This window comes from Canis aureus, chromosome 28 (assembly GCF_053574225.1).
Source record: "Canis aureus isolate CA01 chromosome 28, VMU_Caureus_v.1.0, whole genome shotgun sequence".
In the NCBI taxonomy this organism is placed as follows: domain Eukaryota; kingdom Metazoa; phylum Chordata; class Mammalia; order Carnivora; family Canidae; genus Canis; species Canis aureus.
The window spans coordinates 5,213,914-5,229,378 of record NC_135638.1 but is presented as its reverse complement, the minus strand read 5'-3'; the positions used below and the strand labels follow the sequence as shown (position 1 = coordinate 5,229,378).

Here is a 15,465-nt window from a genome sequence, read left to right as displayed (position 1 = left end):
ACAATTACCATATGGTTTCACTCATATGTGGAATATAAGAAATAGTGAAAGAGACTATATGGCAAAGGAGGGAAACTGAGTGGGGAAAAATTAGAGAGGAAGACAAACCATAAGGGACTCCTAACTCTGGGAAACAAAGGGCTGCAGAAGGGGAGGTTGGGGGGAAACAGGGTAACTGGGTGATGGGCACTAAGGAGGGCACTTGATGGGATGAGCACTGGGTGTTACACTATATGTTGGCAAATTGAATTTAAATAAAATATTGTTTAAAAAGGTCAATGCATATATAGTTTTGTTAGATATCTTTAAATTCCTGTCCAAAACAGTTGTAGCAGTTTGCATTCCTACAGAAATACATGAGAGCACTCTCAGCCTCACCAACAGAATGTGTTGTCAGACTTCTAAGTTCTAATCAATCAGATAAGAAATCATATTCAAGGGTAATTTTGGATTTTTTAAATTATGAGTAATGTCAAGTTATAACATCTTGAATATAGTTAAGGCCGTTTTGTATTCATTTTGTGAATTATATTTTGTATCATATATTTTGCTATTTTTTTTCTCTGAAGGTTTTGGTCTTTTTCCCTCAAATTTTAAGAGTTCTTTATGTATTATGGATATTAGCCCTTCATCTGTGATATATGCTGCAAGTGTTTTAGTCTAATTGGCATGCAATTTATTTTACCATGCAGTTGAAAAAATTTATGTAGTCAGATTTATTAACCATTTTTTAAACCCCTGGACTTTGTCAATGTTAGGAAGCTTTCCCTTGGCACTAAGTGTACAGAGGAATTCATCATACTTTTAAAAATTTATTAAATTATTTTCTATATGAAGTTTTTTTAAATCTTTGCTTTCCTGATCAGTATGGAGTTTATTCTTATGTGTGGTAGGAGATAAGAATCTAATTGTATTTTTTTTCCAAGTGGCCGCCTAGTTGCCCAGCAACATTAATTAAAAATTTTACCTTTGCTTCTGTGATTTATCATGCCACCTTACTATTTCCATATTTATTTAGACCTATTCTATTCTATTCTATTCTATTCTATTCTATTCTATTCTATTCTATTCTATACTACTATTCTACTGGTCTATAGATGTATTCTTGTGGCAGTTTTACTTATGCAGACTTGTAGTATGGTTTAATCTGGTAGGATTAGTCTGTCTTTCTAGGTTTTATGTCTTAGTGTATTTCTGCCTATTCTTACATGTTTGTTTTTTCTTCTGAGCTTTAGCATCAACTTGTCTAGCTCCATTTAAAAGAATTTGTTGATGTTTTTATTGGGATTTGTTGATATTTTTATTGGGATTTCATTGGGATTGTGTTAAATTTATTTATTTATTTATTTATTTTTAATTGACATCTTTATGACATGGAATTATCTTATCCAAGAACAGGTGACTTTGTTTTTGTTCAAGTTTACTTTTGTTAGACTTTCAAGTCTTTCAGGAGTGTTTCCTCATGCACATTCTGCACATTTATTCCTAAGTATTTAATCATCTTTGTTGCTATTATACATGGCTTTCTTTACCATTATATCCTCTGGCTAGTTATTGTTTCTGTCTATAAAAGCTATTGATTTTTTCCCACTCATTTATTTATTTAACAAATGTATCTGTTAAGATGCTGTCAGCTGGAGAAAATATATATACACAAAAGTGGCTTAAAAATGGAGTTTAGTGTTTCATATAACAAGAATTCTGGTGGTAGTGGAGCTCCCGGTTGGTTAATTCAGTAACTATGATTTCCTCAATAGCCTATGTTTTTTATTTCTTCCTGCTATGCTACCCTGGGCTGGTTACTTTTCTTCCAGGGTGACCCCTCGCTTCATGACTGCTTGGTTTCAAAATGCTGCACAATTGCCAGGCACCATGTCCTCAAAAATCACATGGAGACAGAAAAATGGCAGTTTCTCCTTGTACGTGTCTTTATCGGGAATAAAAACTTAACCAGAAAGTCCCTGGTGGATTCCTCCTGCTTAGAAGTATCACATGGCCATTCTTTTAATTTATTTATTTATTTATTTATTTATTTATTTATTTATTTATTTATTTAATTATTTATGATAAACATAGAGAAAGAGAGAGAGAGAGAGGCAGAGACACAGGAGGAGGGAGAAGCAGGCTCAATGCCGGGAGCCCGACCTGGGACTCGATCCCGCGACTCCAGGATCATGGCCTGGGCCAAAGGCAGGCACCAAATCGCTGAGCCACCCAGGGATCACATGGTCATTCTTAAAAGAATTGCCAATGAGTTGGGGAAGGATATCACCATACTTGTCTTAGACTAATTAAAATTCACCTCTGGGATGTAGAAAGAAACTCCTTCCTTGAATATCTCACAAAAAGAAAAGTGAACAAAATTGGGATTCTGCTAGTGATAAAAATTGTGATAGTTGCTAGAAAGATTCAACATCAGTGCCAGACCTGAAATAATTTTTGGACCTCTGCTCTAGCCAGCTATCTGCTAGACATAGGGAATACAGGAGGGGGAGGATGGGCTTAGGTCTCTTTTCATAGGGGATATAGTCTAGTGGGGAGAGGGGTGACTGAACATGTCATTATCAAGAAAAAATAATATTACTTTTGGATGAGGAGAGTGAATAAGCAAGCTCTAATATTGTGTACATGTATATATGGAGTGCTTGGGTCTGTTCATTATATATCTTGACACCTTATTGAGGTCTTTTTTGTTTTTTTTTTACTAGTTAAGTAAGTTTTATTATTTATTGATTTTCTAGTACTTTCTAGAGGTATTTTTACTTCTTTACAAATTAATATAACTCGTGATTCCTCTTGTTCAATTGCATTAGATGGTACCTCTGCTATAATGATAAATAATAGTGGAAACAGTAGGGTTTGGTTTTTTGTTTTTTTTTTCCGCCTTTTCTCTAATTTGCTCAAAATGTCATTAAATCTCCATTAAGATGCTAGACTTGAGAATAGAATGTATATATTTTACCATGTTAATAAATTATTTATCGTTTTATATATTTCTGTATTTAATAGAAATCAGAAAAAGTGTTGAATATCGCTCCAGGCTTTTTCAGCATCTATAGAGATAATCATATGATTTTTTTCCCTCTGGAATCTATTATGTGTTATGTTATATTAATGGGTTTCCTAACATTGAACTGACCAAATAATTCCCACTTGATCATGGTGTATTTTATTCTTAATGTGGTTTTGGATTCTGTTTATTAATTTTTTAAAGATTTTATTTATTTATTTATTTATTTATTTATTTATTTATTTGAGAGAGATAGAAAGCGCACAAACAGTAGGAAAGGCAGAGGGAGAAGGAGAAGCAGCCTCCCCACTGAGTGTGGAACTGGATGTGGGGTGGGGCGCCCTGGGAGGGAGTTCCATGCGGGGCTCCCTCCCAGGACCCTAAGATTATGACCTGAGCCAAAAGCAGATACGTTACTGACTGAGCCACCCAGGCTCCATTTATTAATTTTTTATCTAGTACTTTAGCATCATTTTTCTTCCGTGCTAGTGGATTGTAGTTTCCTTTTTTGTGCTCTCTGCATCAGGTCTAGTTATCCATGTTTTACTTTCTTCTCAACCTTTTTTTCCTAGTGTTCTTAAGCGCTTCTAGAGGATCTAGGACTAGAAGGGTTTGTGGAATCCTCCCTTTAAAAATCTCCCATTGAAGTGATCCGTTTCCTGGTGCTCTTTTCTTTTTCTTTCTTTCTTTCTTTCTTTCTTTCTTTCTTTCTTTCTTTCTTTCTTTTTTCTTTCTTTCTTTCTTTCTTTCTTTCTTTCTTTCTTTCTTTCTTTCTTTCTTTCTCTTTCTTTCTTTTCTTCTTTCTTTCTTCTTTCTTTCTCCTTTCTTTTTCTTTAAGATTTTATTTATTTATGACAGAGAGAGCACAAGCTGGGGGAGGGACAGAGGGAGAGGGAGAAGCAGACACCCTGCTGAGCAGGGAGCCTGCCATGGGGCTCGATCCCATGACCCTGAGATCATGACCTGAGCCAGAGGAGGTCACTTAACCGACTGACCACCCCCCAGACACCCCTGGTGGTAATTTCTTGATAATGTTCTCTGTTTCTTATGAAGCTGTCAGTTGCAGCACTCTGTCTCCAGTATGGTCAAATTTGGTAATCTGTATTTCCCTAGAATATTATCCTTTTTATTTAGCTTTTCAAATTTATTTATATGTAGGTCTTTGATTTCTTATGATTTTTAAAGTTTCTTGTTTTAAAGTTTTCTGCTTTGACAGTTTTTAGTTTTATATTTGTACTTTACTCTTTTTCTTGATCAAGTTAGCTAGTAGTTGGTCTATTTTAATTATTTTTTAAAAACTAGGATTTTGAAGCAGTATGTCTACTTTTTTCTATTGCTACCTCTGCTTTTATTTCCTTTTGCTATCTTTTTAGTTTAGTTGTTCTTTTTCTAGTTTTTGAGTTGGGAATTCAATCATTTATTATAATTTAAAAATTTTTATTGATAAATACATTTAGTGAATTTAGTGAATTTTCCCATGCTCATTGCTTGAAATGTTTTCTATACATTCTGATAATGTTTAACTGTCAATACATTTTAGAAATTCAGCTCTTTTGGGGTGTCTGGGTGGCTTAGTTGGTTAAGCATCTGCCTCTGGCTCAGGTCACGATCCCAGGGTACTGGGATCAAGCCCCACATCAGGCTCCCGGCCCAACAGAGAGTCTGCTTCTCTCTCCCTCTGCTGCTCCCCCTGCTTGTGTGCTGTCTCCTTCTCTGTCAAATAAATAAATAAAATCTTTAAAAAAATTCAGTACTTTCGGTTTATATTTCCCCTTTCACCCAACAATTATTTAGGAAAAGGTTTTAAATTTCCAAATGAATGGTGCTTTTTGTTTTTCAGTTTTGCCAATAATTCGTTACTGCATTGTGGTCAGAGAGAGCTGTTTGTAATATTTCTACATTTTCTAATTTACTGCTGTTTTTCTTGTAACCTAATATATGATCAATTTTTGTGAATGTTTCATGAGCGCTTGGGGAGAAGAGGCATAGTCTCTTAGTGTAGAGCTGTAAGTCCTACCTTATTGATTAAGTTATTAAGTTTTCAATATTATTATTTAATTTTTGTCTACTTGGCCTTTCTTGATGCGTTCCTTACTATAGGCTGTTTTCACCAGAATACAGAGATTTGCCTTGTAGCGGTTTGATTACCTTTTAGGTAAACTGTTTATGTGTACATCATAAACATGAATGCATTCACGTATCTCTCATTCATTGTCATTCAGGCAAGGACATGATTCCTGTTTCTCTTCTCCCTTACCATTTTTTTTTATATTGCTAGTATAAAATGCACTTATACAACCACAATAATGTAATGTGATAGGCTTCTATGTTGCAGATTAGATTATGGGCCCTTTAAAAACAGCTTTATGGACGTATAATTACCATACATAAATTCCACATATTTAGAGTGTGCAATTTGATGTTTTGACACATGCAGGAAGCCAGCACCACAGTTAAGATAGTGAAAATATCTGTGACTCCCACAATTTTTTCCTTGACACTTGACTTTCTCTTCACTCCTTTAAGACCTCCCGCCTCCCTTCAACCATCAATCACTGTAGATTAGTTTGCATTTTCTAGTTTCATAAAAACAGTGCCCTTCTGGTTCGACTTTCTCATAGCAACCTGAGGATTTCCAATACAGAGCACAGCAGTTATGCATTTGTCTCCTAGTTCTATTCACTCAGACATGTCACATATAAGCATTTAGCTTTTTTTTTTCTTTTTCCAATGGGGAAATATATGCCCATTGGATGACATGTTATAATGAGTGAATGCTATATTATTTTTTGGTTTGATTTACTTTCCTCTGTGTAACGTCATTGCTGTTGGTTTTCTAGGTTTTTTTGGTAATGGTTTTGTAACATAGAAAGGACCTCTATGATTAGAACTCAGGCAGTATCTGATTGAAACGGAACTTTCTGGGCTGGGAATCTTTTACTTTCCACTTGTACCATCTATTTCTAAGGTACAGTAAGTGTCTCATTTTGCAAAGAAAGGCTTTCTGCTGGGAGTAATGCAATTTTGTGCTAGTAGTGTTACTTTTCAAAAAAAAATTAAAAAGAAACATTTTCTAGCCAAAAAACAGTAGCAGCCAAGAGAGGAATCGCTTGCTTAGTCAGAGCAATGAGGTGTTAATTCTAAGGCAAAGAGGAGCCCTTTAAAATGCCAATATCAGTAAGCATTTCTGTTGGGGACACAAACACTCAATAAAAGTTAAGTCACTTTTAAAAACCATTGTTCTCTTCTCCCTGTAGCTTTTTATTATTCTCATGTTGGGCATTTTGCCCATTCCTTTTTCCAAGAACTGAGAAGGGTCTGGGACTGTCCCCTGCCCATTTACTGCTGGAAGTTTTCCCAAGCTCTACTTTTCTGAAGCGACTATGGGACAAGGCTTCTGCCCTGGAGGACATGGGGATATACAGCTCCTTTGTTTGAGAGTTGCACAAGCATGGGGTGTTTAGTGGCAGAGTCTTGTACTATTGTCCGGTGCATTCTGGAAACACATAGGTTTATGTCTTCAGGAATGATAGAAACCAACTGCAGACCCAAATGGATTTTCATTTGCTTTTGGTTTTGTACTAAACATTTTGGGGGCGTATTAAATAGTGGGATCATGACTATAGGAAAGACTTAAGATACAGACTGGTCTACCCTGCCTATCCAACACATCATATACATACTCCTTCCAGAAAAATCATTGACTTCATTCTTCTTGAAGTGCAGGGGGAACATAATCTAAAATTTTTCTTGATGATGTTTGACTATTTCACAACCGTTATACTCAGGAAGTCATTACTCTATTTAATCTAAATCTTTCTAACTGTATTTGTACCTGGTGAAGCTAAGAAGTAATACACATAAAAGTAGAATTATAACATCCTTAAAATTATAAAAATGAAAATTCTTCAAGTTAAAAATAATGATAATAATATTTAGCATTGTACTATATGCCAAGCTCTGTTCTCATCTTATTGCATATATTTACGCCTTCAATCCCATCAACATTTTATGAAATAAATCATTTTGTTGTTCCCATTATACAGGTGAAGGTACTGAAAGGTAAAGTGACTTATTTAGAATCTCGTCATTAGGAACTAGCCAAGTAGGAGTTGGGCTCCAGTGTACAGTCTCCTAACTGCTATGCTAGCGACGTGGCTTTCTAAGCTCATACTTAGGAAGCAAGGAAAACACCATCCAGTAACTTCTTTTTTTTTTTTAAATAAATTTATTTTTTATTGGTGTTCAATTTGTCAACATACAGAATAACACCCAGTGCTCATCCCGTCAAGTGCCCCCCTCAGTGCCCGCCACCCAGTCACGCGCCCCGCCCCCCCGCCCACCTCCCCTTCCACCACCCCTAGTTCATTTCCCAGAGTTAGGAGTCCCAGCAACTTCTAAGGTCAGGCATTGTGTTGGTTCTTTCTCACGCCTGACCTGCTTACTAGCAGCAGCAGCCTGTCGCCAGGCATGACTTGAGTGGTGGGGCAATGGCTTTGGCTGTACACCTGCCATTCTCCAGGCTCTCAACGTCCTCTTCCCTGTCACTTGCATAGTTCTCAAGGCTCAGCTTAAATATAATCACCTCAGAGAAGCCTTCCCTGATATCTCTGGACATGGTTATATGTGGTTCCTCCCACTTCCTTCGGTAAAACATTGCTCATGACTTACATGATAGCACTTCTCAATCTACAGAAATATTTTCCACATATTTACACCCACCTTTCTAGATGGAATCTCTAGAGTCTCTAGAGCAGAGACTGTTTATAATTCCACTAGCTAGTATTTAATAAATGTAAGTCGAATAACTTGAATAAGAAAAAGGTCAATTAAATGTTAATGGTATCACTATGTGAAGCAGCCAAAATTAAATTGAGATTTTTTTTAACTTTTATTAATGTACCATTCTCTCCCTTTATCCCTGACCAGAAGATAGGGAATGTGTTTATATCTGTTTAAACTGTAAACAGTTCTTAATGAAAAAGGAGTAAGAAAATATATTATAATTTTCTAATTTGGTTATGAATGTTGTCAGAGCTGTCTAGCTGAAATGTGAAGACCTAGTCCGTGAAATCTCCCACCTCTTCCCACTGCCATTCCCCAGCCACCACCCAGTGAAAAATAAAAATACAGCCCAGTGAATTTCTGATACACTTGACAATAAAAATATCAAATGAAAAATAAACTGTGTTTTCTAAGCGTATGTATGATCAATTTGCCTCTGGATAATCCAACACATGGCTCATTTCTCTTCTCCCTTCCTGCCGTGTCCAGTTTAGTTGTTTTGTTTGTTTGTTTTTTGGTCCTTTTTCCTTCAGTTACTCCTCTTATCCTGACCTTTTATCTATTTTTATTTTTTTATTTTTATTTTTTTATGATAGTCGCACACACACAGAGAGAGAGAGAGAGAGAGAGAGAGAGAGGCAGAAACACAGGCAGAGAGAGAAGCAGGCTCCATGCACCGGGAGCCTGACATGGAACTCGATCCCGGGTCTCCAGGACCGCGCCCTGGGCCAAAGGCAGGCGCTAAACCGCTGCGCCACCCAGGGATCCCTTATCCTGACCTTTTATTTTATTTTATTTTTTATTTTTTTTAAATTTTTATTTATTTACGATAGTCACACAGAGAGAGAGAGGCAGAGACACAGGCAGAGGGAGAAGCAGGCTCCATGCACTGGGAGCCCGACGTGGGATTCGATCCCGGGTCTCCAGGATCACACCCTGGGCCAAAGGCAGACGCTAAACCGCTGCACCACCCAGGGATCCCTATCCTGACCTTTTAAATGGCCAGTTGTTCCACATGTTATAATCAGGTTAATCCTTCCAAAGCCCAGCTCTGATTTTTGAGCCAGTGTACAACACACTTCTTGGCAAAATTAGGTGTTTAATAAATGTATGGGAAAGTGATGTCACTCACTCCTGCAAAACTATCTTTTCACTACTCTTAAGGTGCTCCACGTTCTGACTTCAAAATGTTTTGCTTTATCTTCTATTACTCCCTTTAGGCTAGTTGTGCTCCTTCTAAACTAGCAGCTCTGCGTCTTCTGAACATATCCCACGCTGTCCTGCTTCATACTCAGATTCTTCCCTCTTTCTGGAACACTTTCTAATAACTTCTCTCGCTTGGATTCCTCCTTAGTGTCATGGTACAAGTTAACCTCTATCCAGCATAATTCTCCCTCTGAAATCTATGGCACGTTTTCTATTCCTCTCTTTTATATGTGCGCACGCTTGTCTTGGTATGGTTTGGACACACATCATACCTTTGAAGCCCAGCCATCTGAAGCTCCTCGGAGGGTCCCTCTTTACCCCATGCCCATGTGTGCGGCACTCAGGAACTCGTCACGCACGGAACACGCGATGGGGAGAGATGTTGACTTACCTGAAGATTCTGTGGAAGATGTGGAGGAGGTTTTCTTTTCCTTTCCCTTTTTAAAAACTTTTTGTTTTAGAATGATTTTAGATTTCGGTAAAGTTGCAAAGAGAGCAGAGTTGCCACCTACCCCATCCACCTACAGTCTCCCTATTATTAACATCTTACATTAGTGTGATATATTAGTCACAGCTGATGAACAAGATTGATTCATTGCTATTAACTAAAGCCCACATGTAGTCTTCAGTGTTCCTTAATTTCACCTAATGTCATTTTTTTTTTTTGTTCCAGGACCTCATCCAGTACACCACATTACATTTAATTGTCCTATTTCCCTTTAGGCTTCTCTTAGCTGTGAAATATGTCTGAGACTTTTCTTGTTTTTGATTACCTTGACAGTTTTGAGGACTTCTGGTCAGTATTCTGTAGAATGTCCCTCCATTGGGATTTGTCTGATATTTTTCTCATGATTAGACTGGGGTTTTGGATTTTTAGGAGGAAGACCAGGGAGATAGATATAGAGTGACATTCTGATTACATCATATCAGGAGTCTAGACTTATCAATATAACTTATCATTCTTGATGTTAACCTTCATCACTTGGCTGAACTAGTGTTTGTCAAGTTGCATCAGTATAAAGTTTCTCTTTTCCTTTCCTTTCCCTACTGTATTCTTTGGAAAGAAGTCAATATGCAGAGCCCACCTTTAAGAGGTAGGAGTTAACCTTAAGTGAGGAGTTGAGGTAAGGAATGGGAAGTGTCTGTGTAAATTATTGGAATAATAATTTACACTGCAGATTTCCCAGCTCCCCTACTTTAAAATTGTAATCAATTATTTATATCAATATGGACTCAAGAATATTTTATCCTGTGGGTTAAAATCCAATGTTACTTTATTTACGTTGATCCTCAAATTGTTCTAGCTTTGGGCATTGGGAAATCTTTCATTTGGCTCCTACGTCCCTCCTTGACATACCCCTGTTTGTTTGTTTGTTTTGGGAGCACTTCCTCTGTTTCTGCCACTACAAGGTGATCCAGGCTCATAATGTATATTTCCTTCTCTAGTCCTAGAATCAACCATTTCTCTGAGGAGCCTTGGTTTCTTTTATTAGAGAATGGTACTCGAGATCAAGGTCTGGGTGCTAAGTATGCTTCTTGCAAATGGGGAGTCATTGTTTCTAGTCCTCTCTGCTGACAGAGTGAGGAAATAAATGCGGACATCTCTCTGTTCCTATACGTATCTATTTTTATTTTTTCCTCTAACATACTCTTCCTGTTGTAAAGGCCATAACCTTAATGTTATCTGCAAAATCCCTTCATAAAATAGTGTTTTATTGAATAATTGGGGGGTGGGAATTTGGGGAAGAATTCTGCTACCGCTCTGAGTTTATATTTTTCAGAACAAACTTAATACATTTTCCAGATTTGTTAGCTTTTAGAAGTAACACAATGAGTAAATGTATTGCACAGTCTGCTAAATGTAAAAAATCAGAGGCAGACTACATATTATCTATCTCGAAACATGAGTCCTCAGATATCCCCAACTCTAAGCCCTTACCACATCAATCATTCTAGCCTCCCCTTACTGGTCTGTAACTTCTCCAACTGTGAGAAACCTGGCTCCCACCATTCACTACCCATCTACTTAATCTTTAATTCCAGTATATATGTATAGTGGTTTCAGAGTTAGCTCCTGTCCCATGGGATAGCTGGACTACAGGTTTCTTTTTCATCATTGATTTTACAGACTTTACTCATTTCCAGAGTTATTCACATGAGCGATTTTTTTTTTACCACCCCTTTCAGTGAGGTTATTTCATCCATTTAGCTAGTCTGAAAAGTCTATATATTATATGATGCTATTCAAATGACACTCTGGAAAAGGCAAAATTTATAGAGATAGTAAACACAGCAGTGGTTGTCAGATTCTTTGCCATATTCTGCATTCCATTCTGGGATCTCCTGACCTCCGAATGATGTTTAAAAAAATTTTCATCCATTAAGGTTCACTCTTGTGCTGTAAAGATCTATGGGTTTTGACAAATGCTTATGTTATGTATCCACTATTACAGTATCATACAGAATAGTTTCACCATCCTAGCAAATTCCATGTATTTTTTTCTATTACACATCCTCCCACTCCCAAACCCCTGGCAACTACTGATCTGCTTACTGTCTCTATAGTTTTGCCTTTCCTAGACTATCACATGCAGGAATCATGCAGGATATAGCTTTTTTAGACTGTCTTCATTCATATATTCTCAATTTTGCAGTGTATAACTTTATAGGTATCCATTTGACATTTTTTCATTCTCAAGTTTTCTGGCCACACAGGGTTTTTGTTTTTGTTTTGTTTTGTTTTGTTTTGTTTTGTTTTTTTGCTGTATCCTCTATGGAGCACTCTCATCTCCTATTGTTATGAGTGATTTAGCTCTCTTCCCCAAATCTGCATTCGCTGCTCAGTAAAGAACACAAGCTCTTACTTAGCATTTGAATTCCCACTCAAAGAGCTTCTCAGACTACCTTCTGAGCAACACCTACATTGCAGTTCTTTATGTTTTTGGTTAATAACGCCCCCTCCCAGCATCTTCATTTCACCTCTCTTTTAATGGTTTTTAAAGTATGAACCCTATCTTTATCTCTGTATTCTGCAACAATGCTCCACCTGCCCCCGGTAGGTATTCAGTAAATATTTATTGAACAGACAAATGAATGACTTGGGATAATGTAAAAAAAAACAGATTGCAAACAAACTAACAAAACCTGAAATACATGCTGTATTCTATCCACTTGGGTAGTATAGTTGTTTACTATGTACTCTTTTCTTTTTTTCACTATTTTAAGGCCATTTGCAAAAAAAAAAAAAAAAAAAAGCCTGAAATCTGAGATGCATTCAATTTATATAGAACACATGGTGTTTATAGAAACATTACCCAATAGTATCACGCTAGTGAACCTTGATAATGTGTGTCAGAGGTTTTCAGCATTAGCCCAGATCATCAGCTTTACTACAAACAGCTGAAGTATATTGATTGTATAAAATTTATTTTCTCATAAAACATTGCATGGCCAAATTTTGGGAGTTCGCTAGCCAGTTTAGAATTATTGTCATCTATATTATTAGCAAAAGGAGCTGAGGTGGCTGTTTATTAAGTCATTAGCTTAAAAAAAATACTAAACATTGGTATAAAATTTAAATACTGGGCCTCCAAGCAAAATAGTCTAGAAGGGTCCTCATTTCACATACTTAAATTCTAAGATAATCTTAGGAGCCACATCCATCTGTGGGGTGCTTCTTGCAAAACCTTTGTTGCATCAGTACTTGCTACCTTCAGGCTGTGTGCATCAATCAGCCTCTGTATTAGGGCCCTAATTTTGATGTGAATAAACTGTTAAAATTTGGGTAGTGGGAAAAGAGGAGTTCTTGAATTTCTCTTCTCTTTCTTATTGTTCACTTTTCCTTTTTCCTTCTCCTCTTCCTCTTTCTCCTCCTTAAAATATCTGCCATTGCCTTGGGTTATGGAGAATGTTGTCATCCAGAAAAGAGTAATTTTTCTTCAGTAAAATCTCACATGTTTGCAATCATCCTTCACATACCCAATGGCTTGTATCAGAAATGAGCTCTTAAGGGGCTTGTTGACCTTTCTGAGTCAAGAATTCTCCATTTTAGGGATTTATCTCTTGCTGGGAAGATTTTTTTTTTTTAAGCATAAAAATGTGTACAAGTAGTATATTACAAAAACACTTTGAGTTTTTGGATAAGTTTTAAGGAGGGTACTTCATTTTTTCTGGTTTCTGTTGTAAGGCAGGTATACGTCTTTTCAATGTATGAAAAGGCTGAACTCTTTATATCTTGTACTTTCCTGGACCCTTCCATTTCTAACATTCAGGTTGTGAAAATGACTAAGAAGCTGCTACTGGCAGACAGCGGTTAGCTGGAAGTGGTGGGTAAATGATTTCAGGCTAAGTGACCTTTGTTTCTTGGCCATGAAAAATCATTAACTCTTCTAGAAAGGTGCTAGAATTTAGGAAACAAGTAATAAACAGAAGGTAGAATGGTGATGACTTACACAAGGCCTCCCAAAAGAGGTTGCTTCTCAAAAGAAATGAAGATAAGATTTCTTGGCATAGAGATAAGAACTTTCCAACATTCCACATTTGCATAAAATTCCATATAGGCAAACAGGTTTCACAATTTCAAAGATTTGGATTGCTTGTAGGCTGCATTTAGCTGAATTGAAAATCCAACTCTCTAGTGTTCATCTGACCCCAATAATATGCTAATTTTATCCTTAGGGCCTGTAAGAGTTAATGTCATAAGCTGGAATTTACTTTCTAGTAGATAGACACTGGGGGAAAATTGGTTCAATGTTTTTCTTAACTGATTGTGTGTTCAGGATGAAAATCAACAGACTATGAATCAAGAGTTGCCAAGAAGATCAGTGTGTTCCATTTGTACCTATACCATTGATTGCATATTTCCCTCAGGACATTTCTCCTTTGACAAACACACACATAGTTTCTGGAAAAAAAATGTTAGTAGCAGAAGCTGCTGCTCTGGCCTCCTATGTTGGCAGAAACAGATTGCCTGATTTCTATGTTGGCAATCCATATTATTTTTTTTTATTACATATTGTATAAAAGGGGGCTGCTAAACTGCAAACAATTTCATTTCTTTCTGCAGTGATAAATTCCTTCAAGTTTTCCAGAGTTGGAAAATGAGGTGTGGCCTCTACTATGTTTTCAAAACCGTGGCTGGTTTTTTCCTTACTGGGTGAATATGCACAATACCGCATGATGTTCCTGGTGCATCACATATGTTGCACATTTTACAGGTTCCCTTTCTTACATTACTTCATATTCATTTTATAATGATTCTACAGGACAGATAGTGTAGACATCACCTTAATGATTTTAGGTGGCAATGAGGCTCAGAAAATTTCAGTAGGTTTTCTATAGTTACAAAACTAGGATATAGTGGAGCCATGATTAGAACTTAAGTTTTCAGATATGAGCCCAGGAAACTCTAATATAAGTTCAGAGAATGGTTGTTTTTGGTCACAGGGCCTTGGAATATGATAGAAATGATATATTTTGCAATTTATGCTTTCATGTTACCAGGTAGCACATTATACTTCTCTTTTTCATCAGTGTGAGCTCTTCATAGAAGGAGATCTCATTGCTATTCTTTCCTCTGATTTTTAATAATTAATCTTATTTTCCAGCAGGAATTTTAAGACCCGACCTAAATATTATAATTAACACATTGAGGGAACATATCAACATGACCCACTTTGTTCCCTTTTCCAGTGTGGATACTCATGAATGTCATTTAAGGTCACTTTCAAAACACTGAATTTTATATTTTTCAGTTTCTGTGATCGAGTGTACACAGATGTGTTCAGTCAAAGGATGGGTCATCTTCTGAAAGCTCTCTCTGGTGAACGAAGAACACTAACCGTTGCTATATTAATTGTGAGAGAGGAGAGTTTTGATTCTTCTGGTCCATCTTTTGCCCAGCAGAGCTCAATGCACAGCTTTTACTTCAACTTGATAATTTTAAGTCATGACATGGTTTTGCCATAAAGCATGATGCTAGGAATAGCAAGGGACTGTTTAAGGAAAATGAGTTTTCTACTGTTTCCTGGGCTTCTGAATTCATATATCTTTAATCTATCTCTGCCTTTTGCTCTTCTCTACATGCAAGTAAGTCCTGTTATCTTATTAATATTGACCATGTAGAGCTACTTGACAGAGTTTCTAGTCAAAAAAGTGTTCCGTTTTCTCAAAATCTGGGAGAAACTCCAGAAATGGCTTTTTTCTTCAATGTTTTTGAGGTTTTAAGCCTACTGGGTGTGGAGTAGTGAATCATGTCCCTCTGAATTTTTTTTTAATTGAAATATAATAACACAAATTTAATTTTTCCCCAGGGAAAAAATCCCCATATATGAACTGATTTGAGCATATTCCCCTTTTTGTGACCTATATATGTGATTAGGAAAAAAGAAAAAAAAAGGAAAAGTACGTTTTCAGGTGGAAACATGTGTTCACTTTAACTGGAGCACTTACACTGTACCCAATGA

General features: G+C 36.7%; 1 protein-coding gene across 1 annotated transcript in view; it reads left to right on the top strand.

Annotated features, from left to right (window-relative positions):
• The window catches only part of SLC26A7 (solute carrier family 26 member 7), a 113,216-nt gene that overhangs the window by 32,715 nt on the left and 65,036 nt on the right, over positions 1-15,465 (top strand). The gene's annotated exons all lie outside the window — the stretch shown is intronic.